Below are 12,873 nucleotides of genomic sequence, written 5' to 3' on the forward strand. Positions count from 1 at the left end.
AAGGAAGACCGGAACACAACACGATCTTTGGTGAACGAAATAAAGGAAGAAATTGCTGCATTACCCATGATTGTTATAAACCAATTGGGAAGAAATATAAAAGTTTCGTTTCAACTACAACTCACTATGATCGATGGAAAGGTGGCAAACGCATTAACTGGCGTTATGTCCAATTGGAGATGCAATATTTGTGGCAAGAAGATTGGGCAATTCGAGGACAAGTCTGATGAAAATTTAGTAAACGAAAATGCGCTCAATTTCGGTATTTCGCCCCTGCACTGTAGAATTCGATTCATGGAGTATTGTTTGCATTTATCGTATGACCTTAAATATCGGACTAGCCCTGGAAACCGCGATGTCTCTGCTAGAAACAACCAAGATCTTCACAAAATGAGGCAGGAAGAGAAGAATCGAATCCAGTTGGAGTTTAAACAAAAGGGACTTATAATAGATAAACCTCTTTACGGATACGGAAGCACAAATGATGGCAACTCGGCAAGGCGGTTTTTTGAGGACCCCGTATCGACATCTAAAATAACCGGTCTTGATGAACACTTGCTAAGACGATTCAAAGTGATTTTGGCTGTAATCAATAGCAAAAAGATGATAAATTCAACCAAATTTGAAGCTTATAGTAATGACACAAAAAACATTTTATCTGATTTATATTCGTGGAAAGCTTTAACACCGACAGTACATAAAGTCTTACATCATGGCAAGGAAATTGTGGAATACAACATACTTCCGTTAGGAGAACTTACAGAAGAAGCTCAGGAATCCCGTAATAGAGATGTTAAACAGTTCCGGCTTTTCAATACCCGAAAGAGCACCAAATTTAACCAAAATTATGATTTACTTCAATATTTATTGTTATCGTCTGATCCGGTACTATACAGCATCAGAACTAAATGGCTACCAAAAATATGTGACGATATAGATAAGGACGATCCCGATGCCATTCAAATTAAAGAGCTTTTAAATTTTGATACCTTAGATTATTTGGTAGAGAATAAAATCAAATAATACAAAACTAAAATGCTTTTTTATTTTGGGAGTAGCTAATATACATATAAACGCACGCCGATGCGAAGTGTTTTCGCTCTAAAACACATATTTTTATTCCAATTTTTTTAAACTTTGGCAGGAGACCTTTTTTTATTCTAACACATTTGTATTGTAAACCCTGGGCAAATCTATCAATGTTTTAGTGTAGGCCCCATATAAGGTTCCATTTCACAAATAGACATTTTTATATAGAGTTTAATGAAGTGTAAATGAATTTTAGAGTAGATAGAATCCGAGTTGAGAAATGTTTTATACATTGTTGGAAAGGTATGAAAATTTCCTTTACGATAAGGTATGTTGCGTAAATATGGCTATAGTGTGTCATGTGCAATTAGGACAACAAAAACAAAATTTGGGAAATTCGACTTTTTTGAAAAATTGACTTTTTTATTGCCGGTTCCATAAAATGGAATAGAATAGAGATATTTCCATGATTCTTTTTGTGTTTTGTAGAAGAAGTGTTACCAAATAAAAGTTTATTTAACATCTTTGCAATAAAATGTGACGTAATACTTGTTTTTTAGCAATGAATATAGCACTACTTGAAAATTGACTTTTTTCAGTATTTTGATCGCTACGATCTCATTTATGGCTAGGATATGGCGAGACATACCTTAAAATGTTGGGAACATTTTAAGCTTTCATTTAAGTTCAAAAAAAGCGAAAAAATCCCCGTGGAACTTTTTTTCCAGTGAGAAACTTTTGAAGTTTAGTAAAAAAATTGGCCATTTTGGTCTTAAGATAACGGTGTTGTTTGATATCGAAATTAGCCAAATTAGCACTTAAAACTTTTCTTAATACCTCGACTTTGTGAAAATGGAAAGAAATGATAATGCTTTGACGGCCAAAGTTTGCGAAAACTTAAAGGAAATGGGAGTATCTTTTTTGAAAAATTTTGCAATTTTTTGACAAAAAAAATATTTTTCATATTGAAAACGATGCCATTTTTAAACCGCCAAAGATATTCACGTGATTCCTTTTGTATTTTATGCACACATATGCTGGCATAATTTGTGTGAAGTATGAAGTTTATAGCTTTAAAATTGACGGAGTTATTTAAAAAACACTGAAAAAAACCAAGGCCAAATTTTCATATTTTAAAATTAAACAATTCATAACTCCTTAACAGTACACGATGGCATGGTACTTTATGCATAAGTTTTTTAGATCTTGTCAAGCTCTTTCTCTAGAGTCCTAAATCATGTAAATCGGTTGAGTAGATCAAAAGTTATGGCCCCCAGAAGCTTGGAGAAGTCAAAAGTGGTCAACTTTGACACCCTGTAGCTCACCCTGTATTAAAGATATGGACCAACAACAGCACTTTTCTGAAAGCCTATGTCCTCCTCTACAAATGTCTAGAACATTTTGTATGGCTAAAATCAACAGATAAAAAGTTGTAGACTTATTTCCAATTTTTTTGCCATTTGGCCCACTGTGCGCCGTTCCCCAGACCACAATACCATATAGTATATATACGATACTTGGTTGAAACACCCAACTTTAGCCAATGGCGCTCTTGCAGGTGTATAGGACACACTAAAAACAAGTAAAAGCGTGCTAAGTTCGGCCGGGCCGAATCTTATATACCCTCCACCATGGATCGCATTTGTTGAGTTCTTTTCCCGGCATCTCTTCTTTGGCAAAACAGGATATAAGAAAAGATTTGATCTGCTTTTAGAGCGATATCAAGATATGGTCCGGTTTGGACCACAATTAAATTTTATGTTGGAGACCTGTGTAAAATGTCAGCCAATTCGAATAAGAATTGCGCTCTTTGTGAGCTCAAAAAGTAAAATATATATATATATAGACTATAGACCGATTCAGAACATAATAAACACGTTTGTTGATGATCAAGAGAGTATCCATCGTACAAAATTTCAGGCGAATCGGATAATAATTGCGACCTCTAGAGGCTCAAGAAGTCAAGATCCCAGATCGGTTTATATGGCAGCTATATCAGGTTATGAACCGATTTGAACCATATTTGGCACAGTTGTTGGATATCATAACAAAATACTACGTGCCAAAATTCATTAAAATTGGATAAGAATTGCGCCCTCTAGAGGCTCAAGAAGTCAAGACCCAAGATCGGTTTATATGACAGCTATATCAGGTTATGAACCGATTTGAACCATACTTGACACAGTTGTTGGATATCGTAACAAAACACGTCGTGCAAAATTTCATTACAATCGGATAAGAATTGCGCACTCTAGAGGCTCAAGAAGTCAAGACCCAAGATCGGTTTATATGGCAGCTGTATCAGGTTATGGACCGATTTGAACCATACTTGGCACAGTTGTTGGATGTCATAACAAAACACGTCGTGCAAAATTTCATTCCAATCGGATAAGAATTGCGCACTCTAGAGGCTCAAGAAGTCAAGACCCAAGATCGGTTTATATGGCAGCTATATCAAGTTATGGAGCGATTTGAACCATACTTGGCACAGTTGTTGGATATCATAACAAAACACGCCGTGCAAAATTTCATTCCAATCGGATAAGAATTGCGCCCTCTATAGGCTCAAGAAGTCAAGACCCAAGATCGGTTTATATGACAGCTACATCAGGTTATGTACTGATTTGAACCATACTAGGCACAGTTGTTGGATATCATAACAAAACACGTCGTGCAAAAATTGATTCCAATCGGATAAGAATTGCGCACTCTAGAGGCTCAAGAAGTCAAGACCCAAGATCGGTTTCTATGGCAGCTATATCTAAACATGGACCGATATGGTCCATTTACAATACCAACCGACCTACACTAATAAGAAGTATTTGTGCAAAATTTCAAGCGGCTAGCTTTACTCCTTCGGAAGTTAGCGTGCTTTCGACAGACGGACAGACCGTCGGACATGGCTAGATCGACATACTTTATGGGGTCTCAGACGAATATTTCGAGTAGTTACAACCAGAATGACGAAATTGGAATGACGAAATCCTATGGTGGAGGGTATAAAAACCTAAATATGAAGGAAAATATTGTTCAGCAATGGAAATGTTCCCTTAAAAAGTTGGAAATTTTGTCATCTTTAAATTAAGTTTGCTAATCTTCGGCTCGAATCTTTAGAATAAATAAAAATAAATAAAAAAAAATTGAATAATTTTTCAGCTCAGGATTTGTCATTATTGCCTTTTCTAAAATATTGGATTTGAATTTTAATTTTCTGAAACATTCTCTTCTCTCAAGCAGACAAATGCCACTTTGGATAACTTGTATTTCTTGCTGAAAAGCACGTGCTCTGTCTTTGAAGGGTTTACGTCCTAACCACTTTCTTCTTCGCTGGCATACGTATAGTTTCCTGACTTAAACACCTTTTTCAAGAAAATGCATGACAAATTGTTTGAAACTCAAAATGTTGGATTTGAAACTCAACCGGCCTACATCATTGGCCTTAACCCACTGCACCTTGGCGAAGAGAATTTTATAAATGTGTATATCTGTAACAGTTCTTATAAACTTCCTCACAGTCACATAGGGCCGTTTTAGTGATCTAGCTTTTGCTGCGGTTAAGAATACAGCCTAACTGAACGAACGGGTTTTACCCTACACCCTACACTGTACTTCATTAGTTTCTTACACTCAAAAGGAGAGGATTCATAGCCATGTTAGTCTGTCTGTCCATATATGTTTGGGTAAAAAGTAAAGTACACATTTTTTTCGGACAGAGTGGGGCCTGAAGAAAAGTATCCCTCGGCGATCGACTTAGTATCTGATTCTTTATCTGATTTAGCCGTCTGTCTTTTCGTGTATGTTTAGGTAAAAACTTCAAATAGATTTTCACAAAATTTTGCAATTAATTTTTTAATTGAAACTGCTTTAATTACGAAAATAGTAAAATCAATTACTAATTACTACGAGTATACTTTGTGGGGTCGGAAATTTCGATGTGTTGCAAACGGAAAGACTAAATGAATATACCCCCTATCCTGTGGTGGTGGGTATAACAATAGAGATATTGAGATGACACTTTGAACAGATTTGTTTTTGTCCATAGTCAGTTCGGACTTTATCTTGATATAAACCCCATGTAGATCGATATTGCGATTCAAGTTCTTGAGGTCACTGAAATTTGACACAGTAAGCTGTGTTAGGCCCTTCCAAATCCGTATTGAATGTGGCCAAGATTGGTCTATATTTGGCTATAGCTGCCATATAGGCCGAACTTCTGTTTAAGGTCTTGGGTCATATTGTTGTGTTGTCCACTGAGGCGAAAGTTCTTGCCGATGAAGGACTTCATCGGGTCAAACCGGTTCGTACAACCGGCTGCCATGGGATTGCGGATCGGTCCACATTTGCATATAGCTGCCATGTAGATCGGCCTCTCGATTTTAGTTGTTGGGCGCATTTATGAACTGATTGTGAAATTTGGTACAATAAGTTGTATTCGACCCGTACATATCCTTCCCGAGCAATTCTTATCCAATTAGGCTGAAATTTCCAACAACTGTGCTAAGTTTGATCACAATCAGCCCATAACCTAATATAGATGCCATATAAACAGATCTGGGATTTTGATCTTGGCTGAAATTTTGTACAGCGGCTTCTCCCATGACCTTCAACATACGTATCAAATATGGTCTGAATCGGTCTATAGCCTGATACAGCTCCCCTATAAACCGATCTGCCTTTATTTCTTCTTGAGCCCCTAAGGGGCGCAATTCTTCTACGATTTGACTGAAATTTTACACAATAACTTCTACTATGGGTCTCCAACATTCAATTCAAATATTGGTCCGAATCGGCCCATAACTTGATATAGCTCCAATGGCATACCAATTATTTTCTTTAATCCTAAGCTTGCCTAAAATGAGATACCGGGAAAACAACTCCACAAATGCGATCCATGGTGGAGAGTTTATAAGATTCGGCCCGGCCGAACTTGATCTAGGACCCCATAAAGTATATATTCTTGGTCGTTTTGACATCCTGAGTCGATCTAGCCATGTCCGCAGTCCGTCTGTCGAAATCACGATTGCGGTCGAATGCGAAAAGCTAGCCGCTTGAAATTTTGCACAATACTTAATATTGATGTAGGTCGTTGGGGTTTGCAAATAGCCCATATAGCTCCCATATAACCCGCTCTCCCGATTTCATTTCTTGTTCCCTTGGAAGCCGCAATTTTTGTCCGATTTGGCTGAAATTTTGCATTTAGTATTCTGTAGGGTTTGAATCGGTTTATAACCTGATATAGCAACCATGTAAACCGATCTCACGATTTGACTTCTTGAGCCCTAACAAGCCACAAATTTTGTCTGAATTGGGTGAACATCTGCATGTGGTATTCTGTTATGATTTCCAATAACTGTTCCAAGAACGCTCTGAATCGGTCTACAACTTGATATAGCTCCCATATATACCGATCTCGCGATGTGACTTCTTAAGCCCTAACAAGCCACAATTATTGTCTGATTTGGCTGAAATTTCGCACATAGTAATCTGTTATAACTCACATCAGCCTAGTATGGCCTAAATCGGTCAAGATACTGATATAGCTCCCATATAAACCGATCTCCCGATTTGACTTCTTGAGCCCGTACAAGCCACAATTTTCGTCTGATTAAACTGAAATTTTACATGCGGTGTTCTGTTATGACTTCCAATAACTGTGTCGAGTACGGTCCAAATCTGTCTATAACCTGATATAGCTCCCATATTAACCGATCTCCTAATGTGACTTCTTGAGCCTTTAGAAGCCACAATTTTTGCTCGATTTGACTGAAATTGAGCATGTAGTGCTTTGTTATGACTTTCAACAACTATGTCTGGTACGGTTCAAATCGGTCTATAACTTGATTTAGCTCCCATGTTAACCCCTCTCCCGATGTGACTTATTGAGCCTTTACAAGTTGAAGTTGAGCATGCGGTGTTCAGTTATGACTTCCAATAACTGTGTCGAGTACGGATCAAATCGGTCTATAATCTGATACAGCTCCCATATAAACCGTTCCCCCGATTTGACTACTTGAGCCCTTACAAGCCAAAATTTTTGTCTGATTTGGCTGAAATTTTGCATGCGTTGTTCTGGTATGACTTTCAACAACTGTGTTTAGTTAGGATTAAATCTGTCTATAATCTGATATAGTTCACATATTGACCGATCTCCCGATGTGACTTCTTGAGCCCTTGAGCATGTAGTGTTTTGTTAAGACTTCCAACAACTGTGCTTAATGCGGTCCAAATCAGTCTATCTAAGCCGGTCTCTCTATCATCCTTGTTCGGTTCCTGGAAGCTTTAATTTTTGTCCAAGTTTTTTTGACCGAAGTTTGGTATGCAGAATAAAATTATTTTTAGCAGTATCCATGGTGATGGGTTCTCAAGATTCGGCGGCCGAATTTAGCTCGCTTTAACTTGTTTATTATAGCTCCACAACATCCAGAGCTATATCCAAATATGGACCGATTTGGTTCATATTCAGTTTAGAAGCCGAGGAGCTTTATACTGTTCCAGTTTCAAATTTCAGAGAAATTGGGTATCACATGCGCCTGTTATCGGAGATCGGTCTGCAACTGCAACTTATTGTTTTAAATTTTAGCGAAATCGGCGTATGATAGCTCATGTTATAGCCTTAAGACACTATACCTACAATTCGGTCTACATTGCAGCTATACCTAAATATAGCCCGATCGGGGCCATATTTGGCATGGATGACAAGACTTTCAATGAAATAGGGTATTAAATAGGGCTTTCATAGGCTTAAGAGGCGTTTTTCGTTTTGGATATCGGGCAATTATATTTTTATATAGTCCGATCGAGACCATATATGGCATGGACGTCAAGACTTTCAATGAAATCGGGTAATAAATTGGCCTTTTATAGGCTTAAGACCAAAATCGCCATATCGGTCTGTAATACAGCTACATATATTCAAATATAGTCCGATATGCACCCTATTCGTTTGGGATTTCGGGATGTCCAATGCAACTTATTGTTTTAAATTTTAGCGAAATCGGGTTATAATAGCTCATGTTATAGCCTTAAGACCTTATACCTACAATTCGGTCTACATTGCAGCTATACCTAAATATAGTCCGATCGGGACCATATTTGGCAAGGATGTCTAGGGGCTTAAAAGAACCCACGGAAGAACCTGCGCATGTAATAAATACGAGTTTGTGCCAAATTTTATCTCAATTTCACAATTTTTGAAGGCTGTAGCGCGATTGTAACAGACTGACTCCCAGGCGGAAAAAGGGGCGGACAGACACACGGACATCGTTAAATGGCTTTAGAATTTTACGACGATCAAGAATTATATTCTATGGTGGTGGGTAAAAAAATGTATTTTAAAGATATTTATTTTGTCAGAAAACCGCTCCACTCCGGGTTCAAAACATTTCGGTCCCAGAATTTGATTACCGTCAAAGAATTTGAGTCCCAAAAAAAATGTGTCGTCCCGATGTTGCAAATCTTCTTCTTATATATACAAGCTGTGTTTGTTTGTGGGTTCCGTATAGACAAAAAAAACGGCTGAACCGATTTTCCTGATATGTTCAAAGATGGTGCATTATGGACCCGTGGTCAAAATAGGCAAATTTTTTTAATATCGGAAAGGGGCGTACCCTCCCCCTTACCCTAATTTTCAGAAACGCCAGATCTCGGAAATGGGTGGTGCGATTTAAGTGAAATTTGCGTGCTCTCTTATAGTAACCTGAAAACTAAAATTTGGTATCCAAATTTCGGATGGGGTACCTAGGGGAGCGCCTCACCTCCTAAACCTACCAAATATATGTATAGACCAATAACGACAATATGGGACTTACACGAAAGGTATTTAAGATTAGAAAACATATCTGGTACCCAACTGTCGGACCAAGTCTTAAGAGGACCTCTCTAGCCCAAAAAACACCCCTAAATCGGACATATATACCGGCCACTGCTATATGGGGCTCAAATTAAAGGTATATGCGAATAGAATACGAATCTGATATCCAAATGTGGGGCCAAGTTTCAGGGGCTCAAATGAAAGGTCTTTGAGAGAAAAGCACGAATCTGATACAATATTCGGTAAAGAGTCTATGGGGCCACCCCACCCAAGCACCCCCAAATAGGACGTATTTACTGACTATTGCTACATGGGGCTCAAATAAAAGTGTTTTAGAGTAGAACACGAAACTGATATATATTTTCATGGCCAAATCACTAAATGGCCGCCCAACCCCAAAATACCCCCCAAACCGGACAAGTTTGCGCGCCTATGGAAATATGGGGCTTAAATGAAAGGTATTTGTGAAAGGTAAACCAGACATTCTTACTGACTTTTGCAATAAGGGGTTAAAATGAAAGGCATTATGAGTTTCAAACAAGTAAAAAGGCGTTAAGTTCGGCCGGGCCGAACATTGGATACCCACCACCTCGGGTATATATGTAAACCACCTTTCATCAAAATTCGGTAAAAATTTCATACCTTATACTCATATACCTCATACCGATCTGAACTATATACGACACGGATGTCGAAAAGCCGAACATAAGTCACTGTGTCAAATTTCAGTGAAATCGGATTATAAATGCGCCTTTTATGGGGTCAAGACTTTAAATCGAGATATCGGTCTACATGGCGGCTATATCTAAATCTGGACCGATTTGGCCCAAGTTGCATAAACATGTCGAAGAGCCTAACACAAAGCACTGTTCCAACTTTCGGCGAAATCGGACAATAAATGCCTCTTTTATGGGCCCTAAACCTTAAATCCAGAGATCGGTCTATATGGGAGCTATATTCAAATCTGTACCGATCTGGGCAAAATTTAAGAAGGACGTCGAAGAGCCTAAACAAACTCACTGCTCCAAATTTCGGCGACATCGGACAATAAATGCGCCTTTTATGGGCCCTAAACCATAAATAAAGAATTCGGTCTATATGACAGCTATATCCAAATCTGAACCGATTTTGACCAAATTGAAGAAATATGCCAAAGGGCCTAACACAACTCACTGTCCCAAATTTCAGCAAAATCGGATAATGAATGTGGCTTTTATGGGCCTTACACCATAAATCGGAGGTTCGATCTATATGGCAGCTATATCGAAATCTGGACTGATCTGCGCCAATTTAATGAAGGATGTCGAAGGGCCTACGACAACTCACTGTCCCAAATTTCAGCGAAATCGGATAATAAATGTGGCTTTTATGGGCCTTAGACCCTAAATCGGAGGATCGGTCTATATGGCAGCTATATCCAAATCTGGACCGAACTGAGTCAAATTGACGAAGGATGTCGAAAGGCCTAACACAACTCACTGCCCCAAATTTCAACAAACTCGGATAATAAATGTGGCTTTTATGGGCCTAAGACCCTAAATCGGCGGATCGGTCTATATGGGGGCTATATCAAGATATAGTCCGATATAGCCCATCTTCGAACTTAACCTGCTTATGAACAAAAAAAGAATCTGTGCAAAATTTCAGCTCAATATCTCTATTTTTAAAGACTGTAGCGTAATTTCAACAGACAGACGGACGGACATGTCTAGATCGTCTTAGATTTTTACGCTGATCAAGAATATATATACTTTATAGGGTCGGAAATGGATATTTCGTTGTGTTGCAAACGGAGTGACAAAATGAATATACCCCCATCCTTCGGTGGTGGGTATAATAAATGATAATAGATAATGATATTTGAGAGTACAGAAAAATGCTGGTATATTTTCCCGGCTAAGTGTTTGAGGAACCACCCCATTCCCCAAAACACCTCTAAATCGGACATATTTATCGACCATGTCAATGTGGGGCTTGAATGAGGGGTATTGGGAAGTAGAGTGCGAAATTGATACCCACTAACGAGACACATGTTCTGGGGGTCTACCCTTTCCAAAAACAACCAACAAACAGTAATAATTGACTGACCATCGCGATATGGGGCTCAAATAAAGGTATTTGGGAGTCGAATACGAATCTGATATCTAAGTGTAGGATCATGTATTAGGGGCACCGCCCCTTCCTCAAAACACCTCCCAAAGAGTACAAATTTAATGACCATGGTAATATGTGGCACAAATGTACGGTATTTTAGATTAGAAAACGAATTTGATAACCAATTTTGGAGCCAAGTGTTTGAGGGATGCTTTATCCTCTTCAACCAATGGCAATATTGGGTTCAAATTAATGGCATTTGAGAGTAGAATACGTTGCTGATGCTTTTTTCAGGGCTAAGTGTCTGGGGGACCACCTCAATCGCGAAAATGCCCCTAAATGGGACGGTGAATGAACACATTTCGAACCGAACACTGATTTTGGTAATAAAATTCAATGATTTGCAAGCGTTGCTCGTTAGTAAGTCTATTCATGATGAAATGTCAAAGCATACTGAGCATCTTTCTCTTTGACACCATGTCTGAAATCCCACGTGATCTGTCAAATACTAATGCATGAAAATCCTAACCTCAAAAAAATCACCCTTTATTTACCGATTGCGGCAATGTGTGGCTAAAATTAAAGGTATATGGGAGCACAAAATTCATAACCACTTTCGGGAGTCCACACCAACTCCTACACCCACCAACCACCACCCTGGAGGCCTTTCCACTCTCAAAATCCCCATGGAAATATCGAGCTCAAATAAAGTCTTTTAAGAATGGATTACATCTAACATCCAAACACTAATGACCCTAAAACCTAATTTTCGTACCATAGTATTTCACTAACCGCTCTTCAATTGTCCAAAATAAATATTCAAATGATAATTTTGTTCCATGTAAAGTAAAAGAAGGTGCAGCGAAACGACCCCGATTCAGCTAGTATTTTTATAAAAAAAATTAAGACTCCTTTCCAAAGGTCCAAAAAACCGATTTCACAGACACACTTCACTCATATTTTATTATAATTCCATTTGAATATTTCACGTTGACATTTTCAGTTTACAATTTTGGTTTCTTTTTAGAATTTTTGAAATATTTAACAATTTTTATAAAATTTACTTTTCTATTTAACCACACCGTTTTTCAATAAGCCGTCGGTTCTGAAACGTGCAAATTTAACAATAGTTTCTAACAACAATTAGATTTTTTGTCCAAGAAAAAGCCGTTTGAACGCGCCAAAAGCCTCGAGATGACTGACTATGCCAAAGCATGCAGGAATCCTTAAAAGTAGACAACCAACAACTGCAGACAAAACAAGACTTAATTTACTTGTGACACCCACACTCACAAAACAACAGCAGCAACAGCAACAACAACAACTACGTCTATGAGGCACACATTTAGTGTAGTGGTGTAGTGGTGGAAATAAAATTCATTGATAAATTAAAAAAAATTGGCGGGAAATTCTTGCTTACCATAGCGCAGACTCTTTGGACAACATATGATTATCCGTGTATGTATGTATGCAGGTGTTTAGGATGACCTCCTTAAAGTATGCAATACGTATAGACACTTGTTGCTACCGGCTGCAAACAAAACAAAGAGCTTTATGGACAATTAAGTCAGCTATTCATCATACATATTTTATAAGGACAATTCGCTTTGACAATTTAGTAGCTACAAAGGCATTTATAAATGCCAAATTGTCTGTCAAATCTTTCCTCATCATCATGCTGTCGTTGTTTTTTTTTTTGGCATACTTAGTCTATGGTGACATTATGGGTCCATAGAATGAGGCAAAATAAATTTTTATGATATTCTACAGGTAGTTTGAGGATATGAGGGCAATTATGTTGTCATCGGTAACATCATCATGACGACTCTAATGCATTTGTCACTAAGAAAATTAGCTTGAATAGTAAATGTTATTAATGGGCAGTATAGATTTTTGTAAGATGTTTTTTTTTTTTTTGGAAAAACCTATGTGCTATAAAT

At 38.0% G+C, this 12,873-nt stretch overlaps 1 protein-coding gene across 7 annotated transcripts in view; it reads right to left on the minus strand.

Moving 5' to 3' along the window:
* LOC106091397 (gamma-aminobutyric acid receptor alpha-like) overlaps positions 1-12,193 on the minus strand; it is a 128,780-nt gene extending 116,587 nt beyond the window's left edge. For 4 of the 7 annotated variants that reach the window (XM_059360621.1, XM_059360628.1, XM_059360627.1 and 1 more), the window contains exon 1: positions 11,998-12,193. The gene's annotated coding sequence lies outside the window, so the exon portion shown is untranslated. Of the gene's footprint in view, positions 1-11,882; positions 11,944-11,997 lie in introns of those variants that run through there. The other 3 variants (XM_059360626.1, XM_059360623.1, XM_059360624.1) reach the window with 2 other exon arrangements.
* Between the last annotated feature and the right edge of the window lie 680 nt (positions 12,194-12,873).

The sequence above is a fragment of the Stomoxys calcitrans genome, chromosome 1 (genome assembly GCF_963082655.1).
Source record: "Stomoxys calcitrans chromosome 1, idStoCalc2.1, whole genome shotgun sequence".
Taxonomy (NCBI): domain Eukaryota; kingdom Metazoa; phylum Arthropoda; class Insecta; order Diptera; family Muscidae; genus Stomoxys; species Stomoxys calcitrans.